At 47.4% G+C, this 19,383-nt stretch overlaps 1 protein-coding gene and 1 long non-coding RNA gene across 5 annotated transcripts in view; one reads left to right on the plus strand and one right to left on the minus strand.

The window, feature by feature from the left end:
- The window catches only part of AHDC1 (AT-hook DNA binding motif containing 1), a 195,659-nt gene extending 193,920 nt beyond the window's left edge, over positions 1 to 1,739 (plus strand). The window contains 1 exon segment of the mRNA XM_081868629.1: positions 289 to 1,739. The gene's annotated coding sequence lies outside the window, so the exon portion shown is untranslated.
- Positions 1,740 to 9,403: 7,664 nt separating this feature from the next.
- Positions 9,404 to 16,958, minus strand: LOC309346228. Of its 4 annotated transcripts, none has more exons than XR_014158496.1 (2): positions 16,597 to 16,958; positions 9,404 to 9,709 (listed from the first exon to the last, which is right to left on the minus strand). It is a non-coding gene; the product is annotated as an uncharacterized lncRNA (long non-coding RNA). The 4 variants fall into 4 exon arrangements; XR_014158497.1 differs by lacking the exon at positions 16,597 to 16,958 and adding an exon at positions 16,358 to 16,568; XR_014158498.1 differs by lacking the exon at positions 16,597 to 16,958 and adding an exon at positions 15,632 to 16,342.
- Positions 16,959 to 19,383: the final 2,425 nt, after the last annotated feature.

The raw sequence follows: 19,383 nt of genomic DNA on the forward strand, positions 1-19,383 counted from the left end.
AAACTGTTGCATTCTGAATCGGAGGCTACTTTTGAAAACCCACATACTCGGGAGCCACTTGGCTGCACTGACCTGCTGTTGTTATGCTGGTGCTATTTACCCGAAGGTGGGGAACCTGTGGCCCTCCATATATTGCCAGAGTACAACTCCCATCTTCCCTAACAACCAACCAATGCTGGCTGGGACTGATCAGAGTTAACATCCAGCATGATTTGGAGGGCACCAGGTTCCTCAAGCCTAGCTTCCGTGTCATTGCTCTTAATTCTTTCCCTTTGTTTCTGTTCCCAGTTCCCACAACCAACAGGAAGATCCTCCCCCGACCACACTGGCTATGCTCTTGTGACAAACGGAAATGCACCCTTCTTGGTTCCTCTTGACATTGCTCCTTCAGGAGGCTGGGTAGAGAGAAGGAGGACTTCCCCCTTGAAGAATCCTCATCCACTGAGAAGTCCCAGCAAGAAGACAGAAGCCTCGTGTTGCCTTTCCCTCCCTGCCCCCCTGCCCAACCCCAATACACACCTGTATTACTGTGGCCCTCTATGTTACTGCCTCTCCTGCCTCTCCCTGCTGCCCCCAACCCCAGGTCTGTCACTGAGATGCTTGTGTCTCCTTTGTTGAGAAGCAAGGTGGGGTGGAGGGTGGGAAAATGGGGCTTTTCTTTCTGCACAAAACCAGCAATTGTAAATACTTTTCAAAAATATATAAAAAAATGAAAAAAAATACAAAAGAGCAAACACAATGAAAACACACGAACACACACACACACACACACAGAGCGCGTTTTCAAAATCAGAAATATATATTGAGAGGAGAAGAAGAAGAAAAAAAGGAGTCCAGAGAGAGTCAAAGCAGGAGAGAAGCTAATTGTGTCAGATATGCACTGAGAAATCTATTTGCAGATTGATTGACAAAAAGTAACAAGAAGCTATTTATTGTATATAATGTTTTATTATAAATCGTGTATTGTATATTGCATCTGTACATCTGCTGTGGTTTTGTGATGTGCAAATTTCAGCATGGGTTTCCTTGAGGTTTTAAGTTGCTTTTTTATTGTTTGTTGAGGGGGGCGGGATTTTTATTTTTTTGTTTTGTTTTGTTTTTTGGCAGTACGCACCCAAAGATCCAAATTTGTATTTTAAAAAGAAAAGTGGGTGGGGGGAGATTAAAGACAAGCAAATGCACCCTCTTTTGTTAGGGAGAGGGAGGGGAGCAGCGGCATTTTCTGAGTTCTCATTGGCCACTTGTAAACCGTATTTCTTCCATGTGTGCCCCGTTGCGCCAGTGCTGAGCTCAGGGTGTATGTGTGTGTGCGTGTGAGCGAGTGACTTCTTTTTCCACCTTTGTCCTGCCCTCTCTATTCCCTCCTTTTCCTGGATTTGGAAACTTATGTACAGCTTTGTGGATTGTGCAAAAACAAAAAAAAAGAAAGAAACTTAAAAAAAGAGGAAGACCCCCACCCCTGTTCTGTGTTACCCATTACTGATCTGAACTGTACGACTAAATATACCAGACTTGGTAGTCGACTGGAGACAGAACACACCTGATTTGTCACCATATAAGCTCCTGCTTGCTTGATTCCTTCCCCAGGCCACGTTGCCTTCATCCACACCACCCCTCAAAGCCCCTCTTTTTATTTTGCTTCCCCTCCCCCCTCCCTGTGCCCCAACTGGTCTTTTTGTGTATTTAGGAAGGAATTTTTAATAGACACTTTTTTATATTAAAAGAAACCTATATATTGAGTGACGAGGCTGCTTTGTGTGCTTCTGTTGACAACTGAATGGATGCCTAGGGTATCTAGGGAGCGTCTGTTGCCAGCACTTGGGGATTGGGGAGGGGAGGGGCTGGAACTAATGCTTAGCTCATGCACTTCAGATGCTGTGCTTAGTTATGCATTGGGGTGGGGGTGGGAGAGGCACTTCTAAGGCCAAATCCAGGAACAATGGGTTGCAAAGGCTGCCATTCTGACATTTGGGCTGCAATCAAAGGGCATCATGAGATGGAGAGCATAAGCTTTTGCTCTTTGCAGTTCTGTAGGATCCTGATTTCCAGCTTGCTGCCACTTGGCTCTAGGCTCCCAGCCTCTCTGTTGGCGGCATGAAAATAGCTCGCTTGTTTTTCTCGACTGAGAGGCCTCCGCACCAGAACACCAGAATAAGCTTGGCGGGGTGGATGAGATTTTTTTCTGGCCTGCATTTCAAAGCGGGAAGCCTTGTCTGTGCGACTTTGTCTGCCGTTGCTCCCACTGTGGTTGGAAGACAAGGTGCCCTAAAAAATGCTGTGCTGCTGGGAAGCCAGGAGGAAACTGAAGGGCACTTCAAGATGGCAACTTACACACACACACACACACACACACACAGTTCAGCATTTGCGTGCTAATTCAGGGGAAAGTGGGTGCCATCACAATGCACAGGTAACTTTTTTTTTTGCTTGTGCACAATGACCGACAGGCAGATTTTTTGTGTGCATTTTAATATGCCAGTGTCTGCTATGTGGGACAAACCAGGGAAGATGGAGTAAGTGAACATATACATCAAGAACAAAGGGGGAATAAAGATCTTCACTGGAAACAAGTGGAAGACCAGCAGCAGCTCCTATTCACCAAGAGGCCACTACAGAGGCGGCATTAGGGCTGCTGCGGAGGAGAGAGCAGATCCAGCCTCCAAGGAGTGTGCTGCTGCAGTCACTGCCATCCAAGCAGCAGCAGTGGACAAAACATTCCTTGGTGGCCAAATCTGCTGCCCTATGCCTCCTGCCATCTGTGGCAGTTGCCTCACCTTGCCTCATGCGTGGCCAGCCCTGCACTATTCTAAAGGTTTCTATATTAGATGGAATAACTCTTGCATGCAGATCTGTTCCCTTTTCAAAGGGAGCGAACAGGCATTATAATTTTGCGTCCAAAGCCTACCCTGGATGCTAACAAATAGTGGTTTAACCATCCATACTGGTTCTCTCCTTGGATCTTAAAAAAAGTGCCATGTGTGTATTCAGAAGTGGCTCTGTTCATCCTTCACTTTACCATCCCCACCATAACAAAAACATGGGCAATAGGAACAAAGAAATATTTTTTTATACTGAGATCATTGGTCCATCTAGCTCCTCATTTGTCTATACTGGGATGAGGAATCCCATCAGTCTCAGCACCCACGGCCAGTGGGAGATGTAGTTCAGCCAGTGCAGAATGCACAGAGTGCAAGCTTCCTTCCCACCTCTCACCCCTTGTTAGCCCCCAAATAAAGCAGAGATTCTAAAAAATGTTCAGCCACAAGCAAGACCCCATGGGAAATATGATCCATAATTATACAAGAGCTACCACAAGTTCCTTGACATGTTGCAGAAACTACAAAGTGGTGTAGGTTGTGGAGGTTTCCCTCCTTTTTTTCTAAAAAAAAAAAAAAGATAAATGACTGGATAGGCAATAAACGCATAACTAAGTCCCTGCAATCCATACACTCCTAAGGTGTTTATATGATGGGGAACAAATCTGATTCGGATGACATTTTAATATGAATCCACCTAATCAGAAACAATATGCAAACTCAAAGATCTCTTTTGAAATACACATTTCTCTGGACAAAAATGTGTGCCAAAATGCATATATTGGGGAAAGTTCAGATTTTTTAATGCATGCATTCATTAAAATACCTAAAATGTATTCTATTACAGGAAAATGCTTGAAGAAGTGCATATTAGACAAAATGGCATACAGAAAAATGTTTGGATTAGGAGAAATGTGCAGTAAAGTGCTGTTCTGCACCATCCCCTGAGCTAGCCCATTGATCTCATGTGCGCTGGAGGCCGTGGCCTGGCTGTCAGTGTTGAAGGAAGATTCGGCTGCCTGTCTGGTCAGCTTTGTTCATGGAATTGGGGTGTGTGCTTGGAGGAATGAGAGGCTAATGCCCCAGTTTAAATAGGATGCCAGGCACACACAACGCTGCATGGGTAAGTTTGACCACATTTCATACAGTTGGGAGTAATCAAGAAGGAAGTGATCTGGAGTAGGACAACCCAAAAAAGCCAAAATAGAGTGATGGAAGAGAAGAAAGGGAAAGCCCCCTGCAAATGATCAATTCAGATTTCTTGAAATGGTGATCTGTCCGTTTACCATCAGCCTGTCTGGGATGGGCAGGCGGGCAAAAAAGGTAGCAGGAAGAGAGACAAAGGGGGTGGCACAGAAAGAGAGAAAATGGGGTAGCCACACCTACTTTGGGGTCATGCAGGAAAAAGGATCACTCCTAGCATAGGACACCTCTTTTGGGGGGTAGGGGATATCTGATTCAATTCCACAATTTTTCCTGGTATACTCAGGGCTGGCCTGCCATTCAACTGGCCGACTGGTGCTAGAATGAAGGCAGGAACTGGTGGTGTAGCAAGACCTTTCCTTTTCTTTCTGAAGCACTGCAGCAGGGAGGGAAGAGTGCCATTTAGGCTCTGCTTCAGGAAGGCAAATGTCTTGGGCCAGCACTGAGCTTCCTCCCACGGTTTCCATCTCTGCATCTGCTGCCAGAACTCATCCCCGTCCCCCGCCCTTGCCCCTGCAGCTGGGCTCCAGGACCCAAAATAAGCCTGTTGAGGAGTTAACGTGCTGGGCAGGAAGGACAATGGAAGATAATCTGCAGGAGGGGGCAGACTCAGATCCTCTCACCAACAGGCTTTGTTTGCTCTTAAAATCCAACCACAACTCTCATGTTTTTACCGACTCCCTTTTCCTTCCTTCTTTTCTCTACCCTTCAAAAGAAAGCAAAAGGAGGTGCACCTTGGGTCAATGTGTGCTTATTTCATTGGTAATCAACTGTTTAGGACAGGGATGGGGAGCCCTAAATGCCTCCCTATCAGTAAATAGCTAACTTCCCCACAAACTTTGGAAAAACAAATCAAGAATGCTCAGTAAATGGGTCTTCTTCAACCTTGGCCTGATCACTCTTTTTCAAGGGAGCTGTCCTGCATTCTTCTTGCTTCAGTTCTCCTTGTAAATATCTTTTATCTGTTGAAGGATCTCTTTCTTACCCAGTTAGGAGTTAAGGCTTAGTATAGTCCTAACCTGAGTAAGCAGGAGTTTCCAAAATGGTCTAGTAGGCAGCCCAAACTGGTTGCAGGCTGAAGTCAACTGGGAAATTACATGTTCTTCTCATGTAAGAACATAAGAAGAGACATGCTGAATCCATCTGGTCCAGGATCCAGTGCTCACAGTGGCCAACCAGATGCACATGAGATGCCCACAAGCACAACCTGAGCACAACAGCAAATGTCCCCACATGGCATTCAGCAGCATTCACTGTCTCTGTCAGTGGAGGTAGAATATTGTCATCAGGGTTAGTAGCCAATGATAGTCGTGGTGCTGAGTGCTGATTTGTCCCCATAGTACTGATAAATTTGGAGAGAGGAGATAGAACCATAGCAGCCATTGCAATGGTTGACATTACCATCACACATACCTCCAGTTCCTGGTCTTGTGCAAGTCACTTTTCTCCCTCTTGTCTTGGCAAGGGGCTACAGCTGAATGGTAGAGCACATGCCTGATGTGCAGAAGGCCATGGGTTCAATGCCTGCCATTTCCAAATAGGGTTGGAAAAGACTTTTGTCTGAAACCCCAAGCAGGCTTATCAGTGGTAGTCTTTGAGTTTCTTCAGATGATGTATTTATCAAATATTCACTCTGATTTGCTTAAATGAAGGTTACAGTCATTGTATATTGAGCATTCATTCTGATTTGTTTGTGGGGGAGTTATACACCATGAGCACTGATTGAATGATTTAAGTTATACCCTCCCCCCCTCCAAGGAGCCCAAGGTGGCATGCACGGTTCCCCCGCACCCCATTTTATCCTCACAACAACCTTGGGAAGTGGGTTAGGTTAGGAGACAGTGACTTGCCCGAGGTCACCCAGTGAGTTTCATGGCTGGTGGGCAATTTGAACCCTGGTCTCCCAGGTCCTAGTTCAACACTCTAACCACTACACCACACTAACTTTCTTAGGCCATGTAAACACCACACTTTTAAAGCACATTCCCACCTCACCCCTGCAATAATCCTGGGAACAGTAGTTTATCCTTCACAAACTATAATTCCCAGCACCACAGTTCCCAGAATTCTTTGGGGCAGAGCAGGGGAATATGCTTTAAATGCATGGTGTATACACAACCTCAGTCAATGGAAAGGTATGGATGTGAGTGTGGGTGTTAGGAGACAGATGGGGCTATGGCTATGGCTTTGGGGTGTGGGTGTGGGTGTAGGCACGTGTTTAGATTCTTATGAGAGCTGCACCCTACTAGCCCTAGCTGAAGAAACTTCCACTGTGGTTACTCCTCTACAGACTCTCCCAACTGTCAACTCCATAAGATCGCTCCACCCAGTAGCTATTACTACAGATCGCTTGAATGGAAGGATGCAGGCAACCTCTGCTGACAACAAGCACCTTAACTCTAGGTGGGATTCCTTCTTGTGCGTCCCTTAAGCTCGGATCCTCATTTCTCAAATCCTCTGCTGCCTCCAGCATCGCACCCTGCGCTCAAAAGTGCACAGCTGGAGTTCAGGGTACAGCTGGATGTTTCCTGACTCAGCAATCCCAATGCAAATAAGGCGGGTGGAGACGGAGGAGGGCAGCAAACTGAGAGTGACCCCCGTGAATGCATGCTCATTTTCTCTAAAGAAGAAGTAAAAAGTGGATTTGCATAATTTATCACTGTTTTGATTCTGGCAAACGCAAAGTGTGAAACAGGGGCCTGTCTTGCAGACCAATCCTGTTTGTGCCAGAGCTGTGCACTTCTATCTCCTACAGTTATGTAGGCAGAGACCTGGCCCTTGGCCTACGTGGCATCTCTCTTGGGCATGAGCAAACGGCGCGGCATGCGCTCCTCTCCTGCCAGGCAGCCTCTCGCTCTTGCTTGTGGGCGCATGAATCATTGTGGGAAAGTTGTCACCTAGCAGGAGCACCACCTGCCCTTTGCTGTCCTTCAGCATCAGGGGGGGAGAGAGAAGCTGAGGGCAAGCTTCCTCCTTCCTAGCCATTAATGCAGACTGCAGATCCTAGCAAGGCGACAGGTCTCCTAGCACCTGCAGGCCACAGCTTCCCTGGATGGGGAGGCGGTGTAGTGCGGGGGGGGGGGGGACTTGATAGATGGCTGTGAGGGTAGCTGTTGTGTACCAACCAGCAAAAGGAAGAAGGAGGCAGCAGCATTGACTCTGGACTGCAGACAGGTTAAGAGAGACAGATGGGTGGGTGCAGGGGGGGGGGGCGGTGGCGGGAGAATGCCAGTGCCATAAACACAGCCTGGCGTGAAAGTTCCAGGAATCGAAAGACAGCCCTGTCAGTGTCCTTACTCTAGGAGGGGGTGCAGCAGCCTTGCTGGAGGGTGGGATGGGTGGAGGTGGAGGGGGCCACAGAGGTGGGAGAGATAGGCAGGCAGGCGGGCTGGGAGAGCAGAGGAGGGAGGAGGAGGAGGAGGAGGCGCAAGGCAGCCTCTACCTGTGGGTGGTGAGGAGAGGTTAGCAATATCCACAGGGTCATGGGTATTGCTACTAAGTGCTTTTGGAAAGCGGGGGGGGGGGCGCTGGGGAGGGAGAAAGGAGGTTGCCATGGTGAAAAAAAACACATGATGCATACTGATGGACTGGTGGGGAAGGAGAAGGGGGGGTGAGAACTGCCACAGCAAATATGAGAGGCTTGAGAGCCATCTGTACAGTGAAAGGAGAAAGCTAGGAGGAATGGGGGGGGGTGGAGAGGGAGGAAACAGGGAGGGGAATGTGGCTTTTGCCGCAAAGCCTCTTTCCTTTGGGGATGGCATTTCTGAACAATCTCCTTTGCTGAAGCAATGCTCTCCCCAGCCTCTCTCTGCCAGGCTCACCCTCTCCGTTGCTAGTCCTCTGCCCCCCCCCCGCCCCTTCTCATGAGAAAGGAGAAGGGCACAAAACAGGCATTTCCCTTTGCTGAGCTTCTCTGAGTGCAGGGAGGGAGAGAGAGAGAGAGGGGGGGAAAAAAACCGACCCCAAAATGTTCCCCACCTCCCTTCTCCTCCTGTGATCTTGGCCAAATCAAACAATGAGCCTGGAAAAAGATCAGAAAAAGCCAGCCACCTGCCAAACCAACTGTGACCTTCCAGGGTCTGATTTAAAGGATCCATGCTCTTTATTTTCACAGCACCAACCAGGCTGACAGCGGGGGGGGGGGGGGATAAGGCTACAGGCCCTCATATTTATAGGAGTAGCAAGCAAAAAAGGAGAAAGGGGTGAGCCCAAGTATGTTGCAGAAGCAAGCAAGATACTGTAGACTGAAAGATAAGAGACAAGAGGAGAGAGGGTTTTCTTCTTGCTGAATCAGAAATTCCAGGTCAAAAGTATCTGTCAACAGATAGCATTTCCATTTGATTCTCTCCAACTGGGAGAGATTAGGACTGGCTCCAGGTTTGAAGGGGTCACCAGCTCAAGCGGGGGGGGGGGGGGCTAGCAACTCTGCAGCTGGCAGCTGCGAACTGCCACCTTAAATTTCCCATGGGGAAATTTCCCCACTGGGTGGTGCTATCTTGCGGGCATTGTGGGAAATTTAAAATGGCGGCTCCCGGACCCAGCTGCTCAGCATGGAGAAGAGTGGACGGGGCGGGGGGTTGCAACCCACCAGGGTGCGGAGGGTGCAGCAGTTGCCGGCTCTGAATGCAGAACTAGTTTTAGCACTAGGTGCTAGCGCAGGCCAGCAACCGAAAAAAATTGTGCTCTGTGTTTGTTGTATGTGGTCTCTAACAGTATAGTGGAGGGGACATTATAGGTGAATGCAAAAGAGCAAAATCCTAAACAATGGTTGGTAAAGGGAGATGGTGGCAGAGGCAGTTTTGCTGCTTTATTAATGCACAAATGTCTTCCATCTCAACAGAGGTCACACCTGCACCACACATTTAAAGAAGCATCATGCCACTTTAAACAGCCCTGGCTCCCCCCACCCCACCCCCAAATCCTGGGGACTGTCTTTTGTTAAGGGTAATGCGAGACTCCTGTTCCCCTCACAGCACTAGCATTTCCTAAGGAAGAGGGATTGACCGCTATACCACTCCGGAGAGGGTGGCTCTGTGAAGGGACTAGGGGTCTCCTAACAACTCTCAGCATCTTTAACAAACTACAGTTCCCAGGATGCTTTGGGGGAAGCCATGACCATTAAAGTGATATAAGAGCACCTTAAAGGGTGCATATGTGGCCAGGGTGCCCCTTGCACCTTCAGTAGTTGTGTAGCAGAGGGAACTTCAGCAGGCGCAGTTTGACATGAAAGTGACACCCCCTGAAATTCTGTCTTCTGCATCACTCATAAAGAGGCAACAGCCCCGTTCCCTTTTGCACCTGCCCATCCTTATTCTCAGCTGAGTCCTTTAAAGAGGGTGGCTGCTTAGGCAGCGCTGAAAAAGAGGGCGAAATAAAGCAATGAATTAGCAAATGCTAATGCCAATTTATATATCCAGATGCAATTTAGAAAAGATTGCTATAATTTATATCAAAAGACAGTACATCTCACCATAGTGGGAAAGACTGTGACCAGGTGCCCTTTGAGCCTGTTCAACATTCTGCTGCCCAGTGCTGTGGATGGGAACATGAAGGCGTCTCCTGTCCTCCCTAATTCTTTACCTTAGAACAGGACTTGGCCAGACGGTTCTTCAGAAGGCGCCTTTCAATAGAGAACTGTCCTTCGTAAAATAGAGAGCCCTCCAGACTGGCATTTCTTCTCCAGGTGAATCCTGCAACATGCAATTGACACAATAGTAGAGCATTAGTAGACTGTCAACACATCATTCCACACTGCTAGTTGTTCTGCAATGCTTCCCCAGCGTTGCTGCGTGATTGCTGTCTGGACTGGCTCTCTTGTACTATAACACAACAACAACAGGAGATAAAGAGTAAACTGGGATATCTGTGGCATGAAAGAAAAAAAAAGGGTTTCAGCAAGAAGCTATGGGGTGTGTACCTATTGAAAGCAAAGCAGGGTTTCCACCCTGAAACCTTTGCAAACTCAAACAGTGTCATGAAAGTGGGATTGCATATAACTACCCTGATACCATCATGAGAGCAAATCATCACAAATGAGCAATAAAAAGACCGCCTTTCCTGTGAAACACATTTTATGCAGTTTCAGCATGGAGGAGTTGAATCGGGAAGATCTACCTGTGGAGGGCGCCTATTGGCTAGTGGTTGTGACAAATTTAACACAAAGTAGTTTCACAACTACAAAAAACTTTTGTATTGAAGACTGTATTTTTTAAAAAAAAAGTTTGATGGATTAACATATACAGTGGTACCTTGGGTTACAGACGCTTCAGGTTACAGACTCCGCTAACCCAGAAACAGTACCTCGGGTTAAGAACTTTGCTTCAGGATGAGAACAGAAATTGCACAGTGGTGGTGCAGCGGCAGCGGGAGGCCCCATTAGCTAAAGTGGTACCTCAGGTTAAGAACTGTTTCATGTTAAGAACAGACCTTGAGAACGAATTAAGTTCTTAACCCCAGGTACCACTGTAAATGAGTAAGCATACAGGTGGCATCCCTGAACCAGAGTAAGAGCGAGAGGGGCAAGGCAGCCAGATGAATCAGCATTTGATTTCCAGGTATGTACATCTGTTGTGCCAATTGTGAAGCTAGGAGGAAGATAGTTCTGCAAAAAAAAAAAGTGGCTGCCTGATGAGACCTCTCTTTTTCTTATATCTGCCTTCCCCTAGACATTTCTAAATTAAATAGTACTTCCTGCAAAATGTAATATAATCTTCATAAAAGTTAACAAAAATCAATGCTGAGGACCCATACCTTCACATTCATTGGTATGAGGAACAGAAGCAGAGCCACTTTACTTCTTAACTCAGCTGCTAGGTAGAACTTTCCTTTCAAACTTCCCCTTTTATGCCTGTAAATGATAGGGACTAGAAACTTGGCTTTTTTAAAATAAAAAAACAGAGCTTCTGGGAATATCCCCATGAAGTCCCAGCTCCCACAAGCCCTCCCATGGCTATGGCACTACTCTGGAGAGGTTTGGTTCGGTAAATAAAGTTGCAAGGTCATGTTAGCACCTTGACTCTCACAGACAGTTCAATGCCCTCTTGGTTTTCAAAGGTGGCATGTATGGTTGAATCCTACCAGCACTGATTAATTTAGCATTTGCACATGGGACAGCAGACTGCTTCTTTGTCCCAAAAGACTACAGTCATTGTTTGGGAAGCTCTAGCAGCATTTTCCTATTTAGTTGCTGTTGGTTTTTCTCTCTGAACATCTAAGCCCAGAGCTTTTTTTCCATGAGTCAGGAAGCCTGCTTTCAGCATTTTAAACATCAATTGTTCCAAATGTTTATTTGTGCCTCACCCTCCCCAGTACTTCCCCAGGACCTCAGGGCAGCTGTAGGCGTGCCTCACAACAACCCCGTGAGGTAGGTTAAGTTTTTCTCAAGGCCATCTACCTGAGCATGGATTTGAAGTTACTCTGCCTCACTTTAGTTTTGGAATGTGTGATGCATTGAACCAAAGGCAGCCTGTTCAGATCAGGTCAGGTTCCATTTATTCCGAAAATAATACAGTGAGAAATGAATGGGTATGAATGAAATTCCTGTGCCGTTCAGGGGATAAGGAGCTCACCTGTTCAGGTAGCAGCGGCCTCTCAGAGGCAGTCTCCTGGCCATTTTCTCCACCATAATGCCCCAGAATGACACAAGGTCTGAGGCACTGTAGGTGAGTAAAATAGTGGCTGCCAGGAGGACACAGATGCTGATGCCATGGCCACAGATCACAGCAAAAAGAATAATATAAATTAGTTCAAAAAACAAAACAAACTACCCAATGTAAGACAATAGAATTTTCATGACAGAACCAGATTGAACAGGAGTTTCACAAATGAATACTGAAAGAAAGGTGGTAATGATGAAAATGACTGGTGGAGCAAAACATGGGGGGTGGGATTCTTGCACACACTATTTTGTTTGTTTGTTTGTTTGAATCAAATTTCAAAGAATCATAGAATTGCAGAGTTTGAAGGGACTACAAGGGTCAACTAGTCCAACCCTCTGCAATGCAGGAATACTTTGCCTCAAATTTATATGCCACTTTAATGTCCATCGTTTGTGTTTATGAGTGTGTGTGTACATATAGCCATAAAATCAGAATAAAAACAACCTATAAAACAACAACAGTATACCAGTCAGAGTAACTAAGTGGCGCCTACAACTAGGATTAGTGAAATATGCTTGGAGTCGAGTGTGAATTTCATGCTCTTTATTCAGCTCATAGTAGCAATGAATGAATCTTTCCCCAAAACGTCTAGCTATATATACATTATTTACACAATGGGCCCCGCGTGATTGGCTAATTGCGGGCTGCTCCTGCAGGCCAATCAGGTTGCGGATCCACTTCATCCAGGAGCCTGATTGGCTGCTCCTGCAGGCCAATCAGGTCGCTGATTCACTTCCACCTGGAGCTGGATTGGGTGCCTCCTGTGGACTAATCAGACTGCTGCATTCTGGATCCTATTGTTCTAGGATTCAGCTCAGTACATAACAATTAGCTTAGCATTTGTGGTCACACTGTGGTAACCTCAAGGTTAGATTACTGCAATGCGTTATAACAGCATGCATAAGAAGAGCATATCAGGCCAATAGCCCATATAATCCAGCATCCTGTTGTCACAGCAACCAACCAGATACCTGCTAGCCGGACAGGAGAGCATCAGCACTGCCCCCCTACAATTCCCAGCTACTGGTATTCAGAGGTATACTGCCTCTGACAGTGGATGCAGAACACACCCATTTTGGCTAGCAGCTATTGGTAGCCTTAACCTCCAGGAACCTGTCTAATCCTCTTTGAAAGCCATACCAGTTGGTGGCCATCACAGCCTCCTGTGGGGGAGCAAGTTTCATAGTTTAACTATGCACTGCATGGAGCACTTTCTTTCATCTGTCCTGAATCTCCCAACATTCAGCTCCATTGGATGTTCACAAGTGCTAGTGGTATGAAAGGGGTGTGTGCATTTCTCTATCTACTTTCTTCACGCCAGGGATCATCTTATACATTTCTGCCCTGTCACCTCTTATTCGCCTTTTCTCGAAACTAGAAAAGACGCTGCCTTTGAAGACAGTTTGGAGAGGACAGAATTCAGAGGACAGGTTGTTGACTGAACCAGACAGTCTGAACATCTTACACTAATTTTGGTCGGACTGCATTAGCTGCCAGCTAGTTCCTGGGACTCAGTTCAAAGTGCTGGTTTTTACCTATAAAGCCTTATAGGGCATTGATACCTCAGGGACTGTCTCTCCCCATATGAACTAACCTGCACCCTGCCTTCATCATCAGAGGCCCTTCTCCATCTGCCCCCACCCAGGGAGGGACAAAGGGTGGCAACAACAGGCTTTCAGTGGTCACTCTGCATTTGTGGAAACATGTCTGATGCCTTCAGTGTCAGCTTTCAGGAGACAGGTGTTTATCCAGGCTTTGGGGAGAGTAATTAGGATCAAACTGCAGGATGATTTCCAGCCTGTTTGTGGTGTTCATCTTTTAGTTGGGTGGGGTAGGGTAAGCTTTGCTCTTTTTTTCAGTATCGCTGGGTAATTTTCAGATAAAATCTGTGTTTTATTGGGTTTAAATACAAACAAACAAACCCAACGTATTTGTTTTTAAATGTTGGTAAGCCTTATGCACTTTAGGGATCTCTAAGTCTCTCTGACATCTTTTTTTTTTTTGTGTGGAAAGTGATGAACAAGTAAATAAATAATGGTGGCCAGGGAAACACCTGGGTAAACAGGTATGCATTTAGTGGGCAGAAACTACCGGACACGGAGCAATGGTTCCAAACTACAAGAAAGAAGATTCCACCTAAACATTAGGAAGAACTTCCTGACAGTAAGAGCTGTTCAACAGTGGAATTTGCTGCCAAGGAGTGTGGTGGAGTCTCCTTCTTTGGAGGTCTTTAAGCAGAGGCTTGACAACCATATGTCAGGAGTGCTCTGATGGTGTTTCCTGCTTGGCAGGGGGTTGGACTCGATGGCCCTTGTGGTCTCTTCCAACTCTATGATTCTATGATTCTATGATTCTACCTCACCTCAGTGGGAAAGTCATTCCGCATGGTAGGTACCACCACAAAAAAGGCCCTTCTCACCACCACCACCAGATGAACATCTCTTGGCTGTGGCATGGTTAAAAGGTCAACACCCTCAGGCCACAGAGACTGGGATTGACTATACAAGAGCAGGCACTCTCAAATAGATTGGTCCTCAGCTGTTTAGGGCCTCAAAAGCCATAATTAACACATTGAATTTGGCTCAGTAGCTATCTAGCAGCTCCTATATTCATTATGAAGTGGCGTAAAATAGGTGAATACAAATATAATTCATAACACTAAGAATTGTCAAACAACTTAATAAAAGCAATCTAAGTGGAAAATCCCTATGCGAAACATACTTTGCAATACAGGTGTGTTGGGCACAGGGTAGAGCAGGGGTTACCAACACGGTGCCTGTAGGTGCCCTTGTGCCCACCAATGCCCCCTATGACACCAGGCAGCTTCCTATGTATCAGAGGCAGCTCTCAACTCTCTGGCACCTCTCCCTGGTGAAATGCCATCTCTGACATTTCTGAAATCCTGTCAGCATGCCACACCACCAAGCGTTTCCCTGTTCAGCCCCTCCTGTCAGTCTCTTGAAGTTTTCATGTATGTCACCAAACGAAACACAGGTACAAACCAAGGGCAGCTCATGCACCAGATGGTAAAACGCAGCCTGCAATGTGTGATGTGGGGAAGGGAAATCAGAGCCGTGGTCTTCGGTGAGAGAAATGTCCATAGCTACGAGGCGCTACAGCAAGCAGCATCCCCCTTTTCAGATCCTGCACAATCTCGGAAGGCCTAGGAAGCGAAGCTGCGGCCTGTGGTGCCCTCTGCGCAGGCCGCAGCCTCTTCCCCCTCTTCCTCCGAGAAGTGAGAGCGTGCAAATCCTGCCTCGCTTAATTGGCCTCCTCGGCGGCGTGGTGGAGGCCATCTCCCCGGTTGGTGACCTTGCTCCTGCACAAGGCGCTATGAAGAGCCTGGCACTGCTGAGGCTGGAGGGGAGGAAGAGCCCAGGCCCCGTTGCCTGGCAACCACACAGCTGTCTGTTGACCTAAAAGGAGCTGCTCACTCTTGACACAGCTGGTGTTTACATGGAGCCAAATCTTTCTCCTTCGTGTTTGCATGGAACGAAAGCAAGGCACACAGACACAAGCGCTAACACACACATGGAGTAGACAAAAAGGAGAGAGAAAGAATGCGGAAAATATAGAGAACAGATTTCCCCCGCCCGCGCTGCCCTTCATTGCTAACTGGAAGAGAAGATGGGGGGGGGGGAGAGAGAGAGAGAATGTGTGTGTGCGCAGAAAGGGGTCAGGGACATTGCAAATCCCTTGGAGGGCCAGATACGCCTTTATCCACTGCAGCACAAAGGAATGTGTTGTGGAAAGCACCGTGTGCCTTGGTATTATCTGAGGCTGTGTGTATGCCTTTAAAGCACATCCAAAGCACATTCCCTGCCTCAAAGAATCCTGGGCACTGAACTCTGAGGCTATCCTGGGTTCTTGGCGCAGCAACAGAGCAGGCCAGAGGGGTAGGGAGTCAGGAAACCCTTTCGGTCTAGGGTAGGATTTGAGGCCTTAGCACCTCACCTTGGGCCAGAAAGAGGCAGAGTGGGGATGCCAGTGGTGTGTTGCCCAGCAGTGAGACTGTTCACGGGGAGGTACCGAGCAGTCTGCCAGGAGACATGACTGCCCGGCTGCTGCTGGACGGCCCAGCACAGGAAGGAGAATCCTGTGAGCCAGCCATCACTCTGCCTCCAGAGAGTGAGTTGCCCTGGCAACCGAGGAAGCACATAGGGCTGAGTAGGACAGTGAGCTGGCCAAGTATTCATGTGCCATCTCCAAGGATGAATCCTCAGATGCACTAGCGCAAGCAGGCGCAGCCTACTGGCAGGAGTGCCCATTTGCATGCACAGTCCCAATGGGAACTGTGTGAAAGATTGTGCCCAACTCACTCTTCAAAAGCGGTGCAGGTCAGGCATTGGGACAACATCTTCGCTTCTATGTTAAGAGCTCAGCTTCTGAACCAATGCTTCTCAACTATGACTAATATTGTTGTTATTATATTTATTTATATCCTGCCTTTCCCCCCAGGCCTAGACTCAAGGCAGCTTACACAAATTAAAATGACACAGATAAAATTCAAAAACTAAAAACATATAAAAGTTAATTCTTAAAATGTAATTAAATTTTAATAGAATTAAAACAATATTTAAAACACAGACAGTAAAAACAGCATAGCACTTTTAAAAGCCACTTCCTAAAAAACAACAACAGCTAGTTTCCAAAGGCCTGCCAGAATAAAACATTCTCCACCTGCCAGCAGAGGGACAACAAGGAGGGAGCCAGTCTAGCTTCTCTAGAAGTTCCAAAGTCTGGGAAATGCCACTGAGAAAGCCCTCTCCCATTGGATCCCCAATGTAATGAACTGGCAGCACAACTGGGAGGAGGAAGAAGAGGAAGAGGATCCCAGCAAGGGGTGTAGCCGGGACTGGGACATGCCGGGGAGGCAAGCAGGGGATAGGGAAGGAGAGGTTGGTGTAGGAAGTACTCACAGGGTGAAAGAGGATGGCAAGGGGAGGGAGTCAGTGCAGAGGAACCAGAGCAGAGGACCCATCACCAGAGCCAGAGGGGGCCCTGTTTCCACAAACACAGCAGGCTCTGAGGCATAAGGAGCAGCAGGCAGGGTGCTCTAGGAGGCTGAGGCAGGCAAGGGCCTACAGCCCAGCTCCCTAGCTGGCCAAGTGTGGCTCGCTAGCTCTGGAAGGAGGGGTGTGATTCCTCAGATGGAGCTGGCTCAGAACAGGTGAGGGTCACCTGCCTCCTCAAGCCCAGATGCTGCAATCAGAATGCAAAGTTCCAAAGGGAAGCAGAGCTGAGGTGCTGGGTCTGCTCAACTGCCAATGTTGATGGACCTTAACTTGGACTTGACATACTGACTTGCCAGTAGGTAGGCCAGGGGTTGGGAACACTCACTAAGCATTCCTGTGAGGGTGGTGGGACTGCTAGAAGGGCCTCCCGCAACGATTCCAGAGCTCAGGCAGGTTCATATGGAAGCTTCAGATAGGCTGGGCCTAAACTCTGTGCTGACTTTTGGAATAAAGCCTTTGGGAATTTTCAAGCTGAATGTTCAATTGCTGTGTCCCAAAGTGGGAGCCCAGACACTTGCTGGCTCAATGCATCTTTCAGGGCACTTGGAAAAGAAAGTGATTTAGCACAAATTTTAAAATTGATTGTCACAATAAATAGGCTGCTAAAATGGCACGATCAGGTGTGTTGCCCCTTCCTTACCCACGTGGTTAAGTTATGCCCTCTCGGTCTGGACAAGACATAATTAATTGCATTCATATCCTGCCTTTCCTCCCAGGAGTTCAAGGCATCATACACAATGGGATGTATATTGCCCTGTTCCTTCTGAGGTGTTGGAAAGTCCGTTGCAATTCCACATGCGGCTCACAGTGGAAGTGCAATCAGGGGCATAGGAAGGGGGAGCAGTGGGGGTGGGTCGCCCTGGGTGCCCTCACTGAGGGGGGTGACATTTGGCGCGCCTCCCGCCCACAACTCCCAAGCCTACCCCAAGCCGTTGGGGTAAGGGGGTAAGCTGCGTCTCTTTTCTGGCAGCATTCCCCCCCTTCCCCCTTCGTTTTGACAGCTTGGGGAAGGCTTGGCAGTTGCGGGCGGGCGGCAGGCTGAATGTCCGCCATAGGTGGCTCGCTGCTCCCCCATGAGTGGCTCGCTCTGCCCCCGGCTGCAGGGCATGTGCACTGCTCTGGGCACCTGAGCGGCTATCCTGTGCCTGGGAAGGCACCCTCTGTACCACGCCCCCCTCGGGAGCGCGCCCGCCCTGGGCAGCACAGTCATATGCTCCACCGCTGAGTGCAATGAACAAACAGGGTTTCTAGCCCTCTAGAAGCATCTTTGTTTTGAATCGTCTCCTTTCCTTGTCATTGATATTTGACAGGGTAGGGCTGCCATACGTCTGGAATTTCCCATACATTATTGGGATTTCAAAGGCAGAATGGGTGTCCAGGGGGGATTCTAAAAAAAGATTTACAACTTTGGGGGTGTCCTGGTTTTTACTTGTTGAAATATGGCAACCCTATGATGGGGCCATTGCAGCTGATGGGCTTGGCAGACTTTTGCAGATCTAGGTGACTCCAGATTAAATGGAGGGGAAATCGTCTGGCATTTTTCATACTGGCGTTGCATGGGTGCTGTGAAATACTTGCATGCATTGAGGTATTAGGTTGTCCGTAGCAATTTCCTGTTAGCCTGAATCCTGGAACTGTCTATGCTGTTTCTTAAACACTGGTTATAACCCTGCTTAGGGCAACTGTTAGACTGAGCTTAAGGTAGCTGCTGAAATTGATTCCCACACCAAAACACCCACTAGCTGAGTGTGAACACCAGAACGTTCCCGCTGTGCCTATGTTTGACGTCTATTCGCGAGCACGCTTAAAAACAAAAATTCTAACACAGCATGGGTTCCCTGTTACTTATCAGAGAAGGCATTCCCATTATGGGAGAAACTGCAATTGTCATCAGTCTACGCCACATGCTTCCTGGCTTTTACTTATGCAATGACAGTTAAATGTCTGGTGCTCTGCTCAGCCAATGGAAAACATCCACTTAACTTCAGGTGCAGGAATATTTTCCAGCTTGAGGGCCACATTCCCATCTGGGGGCCACATGCCAGTGGTGGGTAGGACCAGAGGCAAAAGTGGGCAGAACAACATATGTAAATTTTGCCTTTGTACACTAGGCTACTTCCTGCACACACATGTCTCTATCCTCCATCCAGGTTAGCAAGAGGCATCATCAGAGCTCAAGGGCACAAATCAGACAGGCAAAAATAGTTGGGTGTGAAGCACAGCTAGTGAGGGGTGCAGCCCAGAGAGAGTCCCAAGGGCCACTCTCAGGGCCACTCTCTGGGTCTCTGATTTACTTGATGCCAGGCCAGGCATAGGAATGGGAGAGAAACTTGGTTCAGTTTGGATTTTAATACAAACCTTCTTAATTCACACTTCCTGAAACAAGACACGGAATATATTTGAATACACAGAATATATTTGAAATCCACTCATCTCTGAATTTTGCAATGCAGTTCTCCAACCCAAAAATGTGTAGGGGGGAAAACTTACATTAGAGGAAAGTTTGAATAACAAAAATGCAAAATTGGTAAAAATGACATACGAAATGCATTATATATGGGGACATCATTTGCAAAAAGTATGCATATTAAGCCAAATTGCATACAGAAATGTACATGTCAGGAAAATTTTGCACTAAAATGCTGATGAATTTTCATGAGGAACCTTTTTAAAAATCACAAAGGGGTGCAG

The sequence above is a fragment of the Podarcis erhardii genome (genome assembly GCF_964252035.2).
Source record: "Podarcis erhardii genome assembly, chromosome: 7".
Taxonomy (NCBI): domain Eukaryota; kingdom Metazoa; phylum Chordata; class Lepidosauria; order Squamata; family Lacertidae; genus Podarcis; species Podarcis erhardii.